The sequence below is a fragment of the Panulirus ornatus genome, chromosome 19, assembly GCF_036320965.1.
Source record: "Panulirus ornatus isolate Po-2019 chromosome 19, ASM3632096v1, whole genome shotgun sequence".
Taxonomy (NCBI): Eukaryota; Metazoa; Arthropoda; class Malacostraca; order Decapoda; family Palinuridae; genus Panulirus; species Panulirus ornatus.
The window spans coordinates 68087179-68102327 of NC_092242.1; the positions used below are offsets into that span (position 1 = coordinate 68087179).

The window sequence follows — 15149 nt, forward strand, 5'->3', positions numbered from 1 at the left end:
TCTCCATTCTTCACTTTATCCATCCTTCGAATTCTAGACTACGCAAGATATCTATCTCTACTGATCCCATTTTTGGGTAGTTTCAGATTTCACTCACGCTCGATACGAGAAGACGAACACTGGGCCAATGCAGTTCCCTTGGAATCAGAATTCCTTACTGCAGCGGTAACAAATACTGCCTATAAGTGATCTCTTTAATATCCTCATCTCACCAATCATCCCCTCCACAAGCACTCAGTGTGTCATGACATCACAGTCACATTGGTTTTCGGCTTTTCAGTGTTACAGTGTATACGTTCATTGGTCATTACATGGATAGATGAATCAATGAATGGGGTGGATAGATGAAAGAGTTTATGGTGAGCGAGAATCGGATTGATGGAAGAGGAAGGAAAAGCAGATGAGACCATATCTGGGGAGGTAGTGGAACGGACGAAGGTGTGGACAATCTTGGACTACCAACATTTGTAAGCAACGCTGACTCTCCCATTACCTCAAGTCCTCCGGTGGTTGCGACCTCAGTGAGTGCACCCATACATAATTATAGTTCTGTATCGTCGTTTCTTCTGTATGTCAGCGTGTGAGAAAGCCAGTGGGGTCATTCGATTACAGGAAACGGACGAAGGTACGGATATCCTGACATGGTAAGAGCACGGTGACCAGCCAGCCAGAGAGGCGGACAGCCAGCCCTCCAACGTAAGCTGTCGACAACGGAGAGTTTGCCAGCGCTTCCTTCCTCCCTGACGCTGGTTATTTATATACATACGTTATCTTGTTGTGACAGCGAATCCTTCACGTAATCTGTGGAATGGTTCCTACACCCCCCCTGGCGTCATTAGGAGCCCGTCTATAATCCTATCATCCTTGCTCTTTTACCCTGCCAAACCCAACCCTATTTCAACATCCCTCCCATCCCCCCCAAAGCCTATCTATTCCCCTCTATTTCTCCAACCTCACAGTCCCTCCCTTTGTCTTTCCCTTACCCCAATCTCTCTCTCTTCCCTACCTCATAAACCTACAAGCGCACTGAACTACGGCGCGTCAATCATTCAGCAGGAACAACTGTCTTTATAGGTCACGGTAAATAATTTTCATCAGCTTCCTATGGCCTCAGAGACATCACGGCCAGCACCGCTACACCAGAGTTTCTAACTTCGGCGCGAGTTGCCTCAAACATCGACGAGGGAGAACATCAGCAACATCGTCCATCTCTTGACGTACGGTCGGCTAGAGCTGGTCAGTCGGTCGGGCACTTTCCGGCTAACTTCACACTGGAGGAATCTGTGCACAGTAAATCTCCTGAAGGAGGGGATAATACGGTTCATGACACCCCTTCTCCCTAGGGAGCACGGCGACGGCGCGATCGTTAAGCACAATGGCGTGGCGCGGCAATCGAGCACGGCAGTACGGCGACACCAAAGTGGTTATTTGCTTGCCCTCCTGGCGGTGGACAAGGGAAGCAGGTAGCGCCGGCGACCGAATTTCACGATTTCTCATCTCTGGCGAAGCGTCGCCGTGTCATAAAATATTCCTGGCAACACACTCCCCAGCCCACCTCCCACCCTCCAACCACACACACACACACACACACACACACACACACTCTCTCAACCCCTGACCGCCAGCCGGGATCGACTCTCGTAAGTTATGAGGCTTCGCTGAACAATGCATCAGGCTAACATAACAGTAGCATGGATCATCTGGATCATACTGCCAGTATACAGCCAATGCTATCTTCTTTTTTTTTCTTTTGGAACTTCTTTAATGTCATCAATATTCACGAAGGTTCTGAAGTATAGCCAATAAATTACGTTTACCCAAGATCATATGAAGTGACCTCTGTAAGCAGATTACATTAATATAATCTATGTTGAGTGTAATTTTGATATTTCATGCAAACAACTTCAAGACTGCTGAACCCAATTTGCGTTTTCTTTCCTTAATCTTTCCGTTCAGTAATTCCTCAAAAAAACTATTTCATTTTTGTCTACTGTCATTATTCATTTTTTGTCTCATACTTTATGAACACAGTTTCATACATTTTTGTATTACACATTCATAGAATTTGAAACCCCGTCGAACAGCATTACCACATAAATATGTAACAAGGTCAGAGCCAGATACCGATGCATTTGGGAGACAGTAACTGAATAAAACAAAAATAGATCGGAAGACAAAACATAGTTCAACACCCAACACAACAGCATTTCTTTGTTCCCTCTAATTCCATTATGCTGATATCAGATGGCGTGACTCTGAGGTAAATAAAACAATGAGGTATGTTACACACACACACACACACACACACACACACACACACACACCTGGTGGTGGCCGCATGATTCTGTAGGTCAAACGAAAGGCCAAGCAGGCCTGGCCAAGCACCTATCAGGTTTGGCCGAGGAGGTAGCCGTGCGTTGCTATACGCTCAGCAAAGTGGCTGACAGGAACCAGAGCTAACCTAACCATCCAGCAGGTCTGGTTGTGCGTCCAGCAGGCCAGGTGACAGGCCAGCCAGGTCGTTGCACAGACAGACACAATACATTTGGCCATGAAACCATCCTCAAACCTGGCCACGCACAAATAATATCCACGTAACCTGGCCACTTGCCCACCACGTCGGGCCACAGATCCCACTCCTACCCCCCCTTCCCCTCCCCCGGGGGGTAGGGGGAGGAGGAGGAAGGGGGTGATAGCCCCACTGTTTGCCCACAGCGTCAGATCCCCAGCTGCTGTTCCTGGGGGCTAAATCCTATTATATCACATTACACTGACATTCAGTATAACTAATTACATCATTCCGAATAACATTAATATCGAAGAAGCATTAGGTATCATTCCGGCTTTATCCCAGGCACTGGTCCCAGCTTCGTGGACACCACACACACACTAACCCACCCACCCACCCACCCACCCGACGTCATCTGATGTGTCTGTTGCCGAGTTTGCATTAAAAACTAAATCCTCTTCTTCCTGACCATTCCCGGGAATAATTTACGAGAGAAAAACCTACCCATTCCCTAGATGTATTCGGTGTATATCCCCCAACCTTTTGTTATATACTACAACTTCCTTATGGTCTGTAAACCCATTCATCACACTGCTCAAAATTCAGTCCCCGTCACCCTAATGCCTCGCCAGCAGACATTCCAATTCAAAATCAAGGTTCTCAATGCCTCATATGTTGGAAGTTATTTCAATGCCTCTTTTCCTGATGTAGCTTCCCTCCTCCTCCCCCTTATTCCCTCCTCCCCTCCCTCAACCACTCTAGGTGACAACCCAAACCGAACCTAACCCTCCTCCTCTCCCCTTCCTCCTCTACCTCCTCCTTCTTCACCACCGCCTCCTCTCCGCTCCATGTCTGATGGATTCGCTGCGCCTTTACGCGAACGATCTCTCTCTCTCTCTCTCCCCTTCCCCTATTGATCGTTCTATGACGACTCGATTTTTTTACCATCAGGAAGCCCACGCCGTGGGGGGGGGGGGGGTTGTCCCCACTGTGTGGAGCAAGGGGGATGTGTGAGAGTCATGTTTATGATGGTGGGACGAGGGCAGGGAGGCTGTACGGTTCTGCCAAGCCAAGGGGACGTGTCGCACACACACAGCTGTCACTGAGCACTTCGTTGTAACTTTGAGTCAAGATTCCTCGCTTAGAAATTGAGTTTATTATTTTTGTCTGGTTTAAAGTGGTGATTCAGCTGTACATTACGGCCATAGGATGCACAAAATTCATGAGCACGTAGTATATTATGTGTTGAAACAATTACAAACATTCATGAATTACCCAAAATTTTCACCCCCCCCCCAAAAAAAAAGGGCCAAGAACAATTTAATTTCACACACACGCACAAAAAAAAGAGCCTATGCATTTAGCAGCAGCGGATCCAACGCATAAAAAATCAACACTATATCACAGAGGGGCCAAATTAGTGGCGCAATATTGTGCCATAACGTTAGGGTACTTAACGAGCCATCCATAAGAGGCGCGACCTACCAGGGGCGTCCGGGCCTGCTAGATATAGCCACAACCCTACGCCAAAAGCCCTCCAGCCACCGGTGGCACAATGATAACAGCTTGGCGAGTATGTACCAACCCAAAAGGTATTTCAGTGCTGCGTACAACAGAATCCCACTGTTTGCCTATAGTCTACACTCCCACTGCCCTAGTTATGTGCTCATATACACAGTGGCCTTACTTGGTCAAGGGTTTTGCCTAAAGGCGACTTAAAACGCCTGGACGAACGAAACAACGGTGCGATGAACCGCCACACACTCCCCACTGTGGTATCATCAACTGTCTGGCTCCTTCGAGGGAAAGAAGAGTGAGACGTGTTACGGCATAACACAGTGTGCGCGGCGCCTCCCACGAACACCTGCTTGGCCTCACACTCCAGACCTCAGGACTGGCGACCACAACGCAAGGCAAGGCGAGGCAACGCTGGAATCCTCCGGGGTGTGGAACGACGCATCTCATGATGGTGCAGTAGCTGCTCCCCCACGCGATGCAACCAGCTCGAAGTTACAACTGCAGGGAACTATCGCAGAGATATGGCACGTACTTATGTACTCTCTCTCTCTCTCTCTCTCTCTCTCTCTCTCTATATATATATATATATATATATATATATATATATATTTTTTTTTTTTTTTTTTTTTTTTTTTTCTTTGTCGCTGTCTCCCGCGTTTGCGAGGTAGCGCAAGGAAACAGACGAAAGAAATGGCCCAACCCCCCCCCCCCATACACATGTATATATATATATATATATATATATATATATATATATATATATATATATATATATATATATATATATATCGGTCGTTTGGTTGCATTGCACGTGATGGTTAGGAAGTGGAAGTGAGCGAAATCGAGCTTTTTTTCGTCTGCACCAGGCGCTAACGAGAGAAACGGCGGACTACCTGTCTATATGTGTGTGTGTGTGTGTGTGTGTGTGTGTGTGTGTGTGATCCTCTCATCGCTTCCCATGAGACTTAACGACGATTAATCACTTCGTCGCCGGCAATAAAGTCATTCCACATCGACCCGACGCTCCCTCTGTGAGTGGGACGCCCTAACACTACCTCATCTGCCTTCACATTCTCCCGTCGAAGCGAGTAATGTGATCATGAAAAACCCTTGGCTCTATTCGCCGTGTAGCAGCACCGGAGTATCCGATGAGGCACACAGGACCCTGGGAGGTCCTAGTTATGTGTCGACAAGTCTTTTCATCAGCAAACAAAGGCTCGACACTGTGTTCTGGGAGGAGCAGTGCTTGCTCTCGCCACGATCTTCAGTCGCAACTGGCAGTGCCTGCGAATGGAGACGAACGCTTTCACGATGATTTGTGACACGGGCAAGAGTCATCATTAGGCCTATACGCACGAAAGTATAACTCATCCTCGGTCGATAGTGTTACAATTATGGATTTTACACTCGAGCGGCCGCTGGGGGCAACAAAGAAACACTACCAACCCCCCAAGGGCCTCTTTAGGGGGAGCGCAAATTTGACCCCGAACAATTTAATTAACACGTGTACAAAACGGAGGGGGTAGGGTGTGGTGGGAGGGGTTGGGGAGGCGGGGAAGCTGCGGGCACGTGGTAATGGCGCGTGCTGGGGAAGTGCAAGGGGATGGGAAAGCTCGAAGAAAGTTATAACGTAAGAGAAAAGGAGGACGGATGTACCGAGCGTTTAGGGTGGAGAGGGGGAATGATGAGAGAGAAAAGAAAGGAGGTTTGGAAGTCACATGGAGGAAACGGGCCATGATGAGAGAGAGAGAGAGAGAGAGAGAGAGAGAGAGAGAGAGAGAGAGAGAGAGAGAGAGGGGGGGGGAGGGAGGAAAATGTAGTGATAACCACAAGAGTGAAAGAGAATGCGTCTGATAACAGAGGTAGAACAGTGCAGACTGAGGCACGGAGGGTTAGGCAGAGGTAAAGCTGAAGTGAAGATGATTGTGGTTGATGGACGGGGACGAGGAAAGAAAAGTTATAGAAAAAAAATGAACAGAGTCTAGAGGAGAGGTTGATATATATGAAGAGAAGAGAGAGAAAGGAAGGGCGGATGAGGTAGTGGAGGAACGGGGAGACAAGGTACGCGCAACTGCTGGACGAGAGAAGAACAACAGGAAATTTGGGAAATTAATGAGGACTATGAGAGGGGAAGGGGAACCAGGAGGAAACAGGAAGGTATACAAAAGCAGGGGAAAAGGGGCGGCTTTGTAGGATGGAAGGGACGAAAGGGGGGCAGCGGAGTGTGTCCATGCTGGACGACGATCTAACAATAGCTATCGAACTCGTACAATCCATTCGTCTCGGTGGAAATAAAACATGTACTTAAAATAAGCTCGTCGGAGCCGTTCACCAGATGATGGCTGGCTAAAGCTTTGATTCATGCGTTTGGTTCCTGACGGTCGAGCGGAAGAAAAACAAACACGAACACATACGATGCAAAACGTTCCTCTGCCACTCATTAAAATTCTGCCCGCGGCTAATCCTGGAAAGCAACAAATTGGTTATAGTATGAAACCCCCACACCCTACCCTCCCAACCTCTCCTCTCAAAAGAACGGCTTTTGAAAACGTCAAGCAGCGCAATAATCAATTAATCATCACACCTCCCCTCCTCCAAACTCAATATTACAATGTCAAAAGAAAAAAAAAAGTATAACCATGAATCATGGTTTTAAAATTCATCACTCTCAAATGACGGGCCTCCTACGTCAACAAAAATGCGGCACACGTGTTTGCCTTTCTCCTCTTCCTCCTCCTCCTCCTCCTCCGAGCCTACGAGTGAGAGTTGGTAGGGTGATAGGGGCTAGTCTGCTCGTGAGGGCCCTTTCCGCATCTCCAGTGAAGGGTGGGGTGCTTCCATTATGCCAGTAAAGGCCTCATATCCTGGCAGTGATGGCTTCCAGCCTACCAATAAGAGCCCTCTAGCCTCCTGGTAGGGATTCCAGCGTGGTAGTCATGCCTTTTTACTGCTGGGGTGTCTCACACTACCCACTGGTGCGGACCCACGCCCTTCTAATGGAGGTAATGAGATCACAAGCGAGAGGCCATGCCAATAGTGGCTCCAAAACTCTTCTGCTGTGTCTCCCACAGTCAGTCTGTCATGGCCACACGCCCTGCAAGCGAGTGGATCCGAGATTAAGAGGAGGAAGATCCTTCTATGGCCAAGAGGGAGGTTTAAAAGCTCTGAAGTGAGAGGAGGACCCTCTTTCCTAACGATGAGGGGGGGGGGGCCTCTTTCCTAACGATGAGGGGGCCCTTCTTTCCCATCGAAGCGGGCCTTACAGCCCCTAAAGAAGGGAGGTCCCTGGGGAGCCCTCCTCGCACACCAGAGTAAATCCCTTACCATAACAATGCGGTCCCTTTCGCCTGCCATTGGGGCTTACCTAGTCTACTATCTGACGGCTCCCTACAGCCCACCAGTCATACCCCCTCCTAGATGTGTCAATTGAAGGTATTTTGGCTTTTGATATTTTCCCCCAGCCAAAGTGAGGGTTCTCTTAACCTGTCAGGAAGGGAATTGCACACTAAAGATCATGGGGTGGAGGTGGGGAGTGAGGGTGGGTGTGGGGGGTTTAAGTTTGGTGAAGAGGAAACAATCATTTAAGTTCGAGTCAAGTGGCCGGAAATAAAGCGATGAATGTTTCCCTTTATTGTTGAGAACGAGGGATGAGTATAGTAGGAGCAGAAGAAGTTGGCAGTATTTCTTTTTTTCGACGTGTGATGATGGAGATGAGAAACAACTTAAATCGATAATGTTACACAGCCTCAGACGCGATCAAGGCACCAGTGTGCTCGCTCAGGAGACTACCTCATCTACCATCAACAGACTCTTAGCTTTGCCATCAACTGCCCTTAATTCACATGCAAGCGAAGCCTCCTGATGTGAAAACGTAGGGCTCCTTGTCCACCAGCCAGGAGGGGGATACTGAAGACTGCGAGTGTTTTGTCTGATCTTTACGTGGCTCCTCGTTCAGGTCGCGTACCGTCCACAAGTCCACGGGAGAACTGACTGCCTGGACGTCTCTACTCCTCTCCTCACAAAGATGGTCTACAGACGTCTTTTATTTCAGCCTTATCTTTCTCCCGAATTCTATAAACGTCTTTTCCTTGGAGAGGTAAACCTATCATCACCACCGTCTGAGGGTCGACACTTGGGAATTTACCCCTCCGGCCTCGCGCTGATGTGGCCTGCCCACGATCGGTGCCGGCCGGTAACACTGGTGGCCTTTGCCGTTTTCCCGCGCCGATATCGCGATGCCCTCACCGGCCTGCCAGTACCATGACGAGGGCCCCTCACGCATGCCGATGTGACTCACAATCAAAGCGCAACTCCCTCCTCCTCCTCCTCCTCCTCCTCCTCTCCCCACCACGAGCCCACCTGCCAGTAGCTTTGTGGGTGGGCAGGGGGGAGAGGAGGAGGGAGCGCCACGAGCTTGCCGATATCACAATCGAAGCCGACTAAGCTGCCAGAGGCACGGCGAGAGAGAGAGAGAGAGAGAGAGAGAGAGAGAGAGAGAGAGAGAGAGAGAGAGAGGTCCCACCTAATGAGCGGTGTCGAGCCGAACAGGTCGTGATCAGCAAACACAGCAAGTAGAGTTTGGGGGGTCGAGAACAGATGAGTGATTCTCTCTCTCTCTCTCTCTCTCTCTCTCTCTCTCTCTCTCTCTCTCTCTCTCTCTCTCTCTTTCTCCCTCTCTCTCATCCCGATCAAGTGGCTTTACGTAACGACGGTAATGCTCCTATAATTTACCTATCCGTATTTGCACTCCTGTGGCGGCAAAAGGTTGGTCAGGAGCTCCGGACAGAGCTCCTCCGTAGTGAGGAGGAGGAAATCACCCATAGGTTGGCGGTGTGGTCGCGCTTCCAGCACCAGCAGAAGCCAAATATCGGGAATCAGCGACCCCCATACATGCAAATGTTACGTTCTATGGTATGGAATCAGATAAAATACTTTCCTCCGGTATCAAAGTAGAATCATTCGCAAAATGTACTACTGACAAGTTCATCCTAAGACCACTTCCCGTAAGCGAATTGGACACTTCGCCAACTGCCTTCCAGAGCGGGGCTGCGCGGGGCACAGCATTTAGTCAACAAGCCCAAACCTTCCACCTCACTCTGAGGGGTAACGCGGTCTACACGAACCCACAAGTTGCAACTTCAAGTCACAAAGATCCTGCATGAAATAAAGGGAAAAAGACCCGAAAACTATATATCCCAACACGTAATTCCATTTTACATGTGTAAAAGAAACCCACCAAGCTAGGCGCCACACACACACACACACACACACACACACACACACACACAGCATCCGGTCATCGGCATGACCAGGATGGAACCACCGCCGCCACAACCACCATCACCACCACACCCGCCACACCACCACACCCGCCACACCACCACACACGCCACACCACCACACACGCCCGCCCCTCAAAATACCTCCACAAGTGATCAATCTCTCAGGGGAACAGGCGGAGCTCATAACAGTCAGTCCCACACACACACACACACACACACACACTGGCTGACCAGAGTGGACACGGCGGAAGAGGAGAATGAGACGAGAGAGAGAGAGAGAGAGAGAGAGAGAGAGAGAGAGAGAGAGAGAGAGAGAGAGAGAGAGAGAGAGAGAGAGAGAGAGACTTCTTGCTTACGAGTACTTTACGACGAGATGTGCAAGCATGGGAAGGGGTTCAAAGTGAGGGGAGAAATGGGTAAAGAAGGGGAGAAGAAGCGTATGGTGTGTGGTAGGAAGGGAGGGAGGAGTGAGGATCGTGGTGGAGCCTAATGGAGGGTAGGGACAGCGAGAAGAGGAATGTTGGAGTGAAGGGAGGGAGGGGTTTGGAGTGAAGGGCATTCCTGGGAGGGAGGGGGAGGAGGAGGGGGGAAGGTTACGAGGCTGGCCACAAGACACGTCCGGCCGGGATAAGTATGGGAGGACAATAAACCTGCCGCTGCTGAAGCCTCCTTGGTCATTAGGAGTGGGAGGGAAGTGGGTCATGGGGTGAAGCAGGGGTGGCATTCAAGGCAGTCTCCCCCTCAAAGTTGAACCGAAATATTTTCTCTGAATAATTCACAAATGTCAACACACACACACACACACACACACACACACACACACACACACACACAGAACAATGTGAAAGACCACAAACAAGCAACAATTCCTAATGACCTTATCTTCAGCGAACACAACGGACCAACAGCTAGTTTGTCTCCTCCACAAAGATGGCAGGCTGGATTCTGCGAACCTTCAAGACAAGCGCCAATGAAACTACGTAACTCACAGATGACGGTTTTGTTGAGGATTATCTGGTGGCTTCATAGGTCGAAAACCTTATGGAGGTCAATGAAAGTGAGAACTAGAGAGGTCAAGTGTTTCTAAATCTTACGGAAGATAAGGTCAAGGAAACTGTCGAGACAGTGGGTCAAAAAAAAAAGATGAAGTCTTCATCTTACCAAGCTGCTACGAGGTATTCGGAGCGTGATGATATCAGTGTTCACTCCACTGATATTAAAGACATAACTTGACAGATCAATCTGGGAATCGAACCGATGGCATTGGTTCGTCACTCAAACAAAGACTGTGGGTTTTGCTGACTTCATTTATCAGGAAAGCATATAAAATCTTCCAATCAATGAGAACACATGATTGATCGACAGAGGCACTGGTGATTGATTACATGGGTTTGGCTGGGTCATGGCAGAACTACTCCCGAGTTAAAACTTCGTAGGGTAAGTCATTCGGTGTTGAATAGCATTTGAACCCGTGCAACACTCTTGTGGCTTCATATTCTTGCACTGGGTCTGGAGCCGAGGCTTGGAGGCAGCAGGTGTCAAGGAGGAGGGGCGTCTGGCGACGCGAATGTTATTAGGTTGAGCTACTACTTGACGAGAGAGGTGATCAACATGGGGTAAAATAAACGAGTCTATCTGCTCAAAGCAGTCAGCTGTATTCAGTTTCCTATATCACCTGGTAGATGCTGGCCAGCTTCAGGAGTCATACATAGTCTGGTAGTGTGAGGGGCTTTGCTCACAGCGCGTCCTCCACGCGTGACTTTTGTTGCAGAGGACCGAGCAGAGGTTAGTGCTGTCGTGGCAGAAGGCCACACCTCGTTGGCGCATCAGTCTGCATTACGCTTCCGTGGCGTCGCGGACGTAATTTTCCCACTATGGTAAGCTGCAGCCTCGTTGCGGCTGTACCAGTACCACAGCATCCAAGCGACTGTAGGTCCGACACAGTAGAAGCAGCAGCAGCAGCAACAACAACACAGCAGGAGCTCAACGGCAGCACTGTCGGGACACCAGGAACTCAGCTGCATCAATACAACAGCTGCCCAGCCACCGGCAACAGTTTAGCGGCAGCAGTGCCGGGACAGCACCTACCCGTCAGCAACAGCACTGGGACGACAACAGTAGGCCTACAGGTGCAGCAGAAGGAGGAGGAGCAGCTGGGGGCGTCGTCCGTCAGCCATCAGCCTTGGGCCATGATGGCTTCCACACCCTGGGGACACATCCGCACGTATATGGCCTCAACAGACATAGAGGAGCGCGCCCGCCCTCACCAACCCAACAGTCAGTTGGATAAGTGTCTACCCTTCCCCTCTTCCTATTTTCTCCTCCTCCTCCTCCTTCTTCTTCTTCTTCTTTCCCCCTCACCACACCATTGCCCTCTATCTGTATCAGTCAGTCTGTTCCATCCCCTTTCTCCCTTTCCCTCTATCTCACGTAAATATACATGATAAGAAATACATCTTGGAAAAACAAATCAAAAATGAAGAGAGAGAGAGAGACCCAGTTGTACGTGAGACGCCATGCTCTTAATAACAGTCATCGAACTACGTGTGTGCAAGTCTTACGCTACAGAACCACTGCGTTTATAACTCACTCCGGAGTCACATATACTGATCTTCCCACATCCTCGTCCGCCCTGATTCTTTCCCCAACTCCCCCCTGAAAAAAGGGGGCGGGAGGGGAGGGACTGCATTTCGTTTCTCGTTAGAGGCTCGACATATTCCCTGACTCTCTTAACTTGCCACGAATTTAAAAGTGAGATTCACTGGCATGTAAAACGGGTCGACACTCGTGTTTTCTCATCATTACTGCCTGACAGACACTCACCAGAGACCCTTAAAAATACCGAGTAAATATATTAATGTATTCAGGGGAGGGAGATGTCAATATATTCAGGGATTATATTCATAAGGCCAGGATACGATACATAAGGCCAGAATACGATGCATAAGGGCAGAATATGATACATAAGGGAAGAATACGATACATAAGGGCAGAATACGATACATAAGGACAAAATATGATACAAAAGGCCATAACACGATACATAAAGCCAAGATACGATACATGAGGACAGAATACGATACATCACATGGACGTGAAATAGAGGAAGCCATCAGCTCCCAGAACATAACACATGGATGACATCTCGCTTTTCCACGACCATCACCATCACTTCTCCGAAAGCTTTCATCACTGTCACCTCCCCTTCCTCACCATCATCCTTCTCTTCTCCCTCGGCATCACCATCACTTCCCCTCCGTCAATACGACTGCTATCAAATTTTACCTCCTCCTTCACCACCAACACAATAACTACGCTCATCTCCATCCTTCTTCACCATCATCTCACTATCTTTCAACACCAACACGCTGTATCTCCCTCCAACACCACCATTATCATTGTCTCCCCAGACCTCACTATCACAACCACCTCATCATCACTATCATCACACCTCCTCATTCCCCATTATCACCATTAGCACCCTCAAAATTACCACTCATGAAAACATCAGAAATTGGTTCAACAAATCTCAACCATAAATTCCTGAGCATTAATACCACTGAGAGCCTTAACTCTTATTCACTTTTTAATGATTTTACAATCCTTACACACAAATATGACGCCTCAAAGGAATAACAGACCTTTCCACAGTCATAAATAACCTTGAGAGCAATGTCGCCAAGATGAATTAGCTGCAGTGAATTGAGAACGTGTCCTTGTTTCGGGTCACCCGAGAAAACCTTTTGGAGGAACGGTTTGGGAGGGAGGGAGGGAGGGAGTCGTGAATCGATGAGGCGGCACGCAAAGTTACCTGAAGAGGGGGCAGGTGTGTGTGTGTGTGTGTGTGTGTGTGTGTGTGTGTGTGTGTGTGTGTGTGTGTGTGTGTGTGTGTGTGCAACCTAACTCTGAGCAAAGGACAAAAGGGATATATTATTAATCGATAATAAAGGCTTAGAGATGCAGCCAGCAGCACTGACGGGTTCAGCTGATGGAGGCGAGTGATCACAACACTTACCTCCACGTGAGACGCGTCCTCCATTCAGAGGGAAAAGTGAATATCGTGGTAAGGTTATCATATATACATGTGACTGACTCTACTAAACCATGAGAGACCCCAGAGATGATGAAGGCAGTGATGCCCAATGGCGACACAGCCGAATTATTTGAGAGAGAGAGAGAGCACGCAGACCCAACATGAGCAGACAACCCCGTAGTTTCTTCTGCGTGTCCTGCTGTGGATGGGAACAAAACATCAACAATGTGTCTTTTTTTTATCACCAACAAACACAGGGAGAAGGTGATGATTTTAGACACGAAACAAACAAACGAGCAAAAAACAAACAAACTTGCCAACTATACAACTTATACAGTAATCGTTAACAAATTAAACAAGTTCACTTTCAGAAAAAAAACCTAACTAATAATTGTATGGTTTGAAAACCTGATTCTATGCGGAAGAACAGGGATGCCATTCCTATGAGAACCAAACCAAGAGGCTTCACATTCACACACACACACACACACACACACACACACACACACGCACATTACCTGATCAAAACCTCGGTGGGAAGAGGTGAGGCCGGGGAACAGGTCGAGATCCTACAGTCACATGCATCACCTTTCGTCGCTGCTGACTGGCTTCTTACCTGCGGAAAAAGAGAACGAAAGTGTCAAGCCCAGTGGACATGGCTTTAAGAAAGTACTTGAAATAAATAAGAAAAGTGTGTGTGTGTGTGTGTGTGTGTGTGTGTGTGTGTGTGTGTGTGTGTGTGTGTGTACGCAAGGTGTATCAGAGATTGGATGGCCATGTCGCACATTATTGTTTAACTCTCCCACTTTACTTTCCCCTGAGCGGATGAGAAGATACTGGCGAGAGGCGTCGTGGATGAGTGACGTCGGATGGTAGGTATAACAATATCCACCTGAGGGTGCACGTCCCACCATCTATAACTCACACCTGCACCCCAGATCGGCTGCCGTGCGACATCAACCACACCAGCACGAATATGATACCTCGGTGTTCACTAAGGCGTCCCGTCCTCCTTCACCTTGAAGACCTTCCATTCGAACTTTTCTGCCCGAAGTAAGAAACGCTACAGTTTAGATGACCTTGTTTACCAGCTAATTGTCCTTAATTACCGAGAGGTCAAGGAGGAAATTCCCCGTCATGAGAACCACTGGTGCGGAAGCGCGTGAACTTCGCCGATAATGAATCTGACCTCCTGACATGAGTTCCTCCAGCGACGGAGTGAGCCGAAAGAACCCCCGTCGAAAAGGGTATCGTAATTAACCCCAAGATAAAAAACACTGACACAGAGAGAGGCACAGAACCAAGAGTGAGTACCGGAACTGAGGGAGGAAGAAGAAGAAGAGGAGGAGAGTGTTACACACCAAGTACCAGCAGAGGAGAGAATGCCAAGGTAAAAGTGTTGAGGGGTCGGTAAAATGGCGGGTGCGTGCCATCTCACCTGGACGCACAGGATGTGCGGCTCGGACGAGGGGGAGGCGGGCGGTGCTTGGTAGGACACCCCATGCTGGAGAGGAGGACACCAGGTCCTCACCCACACTAGATAAGGGGAGGGAGGAGGAGGACTTAAAAGTCCCAGGAATGAACTAGTAAAAGAAAGAAAAAAAAGTGTCCATCCATGCGGCGAGAACGCATACCAAGAAATAACGAAAAAAAAAGAATGAGTGCATGCGAGAGACATGCGAAGAATGGGCGAGCCGGGGAGGGAGATGTCATGAGGAAGGAGAAGAGAGGGAATGTGCGCCGCAGTAGGGTGGGAATGAGGCTGAATGTACCATGAGCGAATGTTTGTCGAGGGTACTACATGGGG

At 48.8% G+C, this 15149-nt stretch overlaps 1 protein-coding gene across 1 annotated transcript in view; it reads right to left on the reverse strand.

Moving 5' to 3' along the window:
• Positions 1-13883, reverse strand: part of LOC139755656 (teneurin-m-like) — a 606211-nt gene extending 592328 nt beyond the window's left edge. The window contains exon 1 of the mRNA XM_071674281.1: positions 13861-13883. The gene's annotated coding sequence lies outside the window, so the exon portion shown is untranslated. The remainder of the gene's footprint in view (positions 1-13860) is intronic.
• Between the last annotated feature and the right edge of the window lie 1266 nt (positions 13884-15149).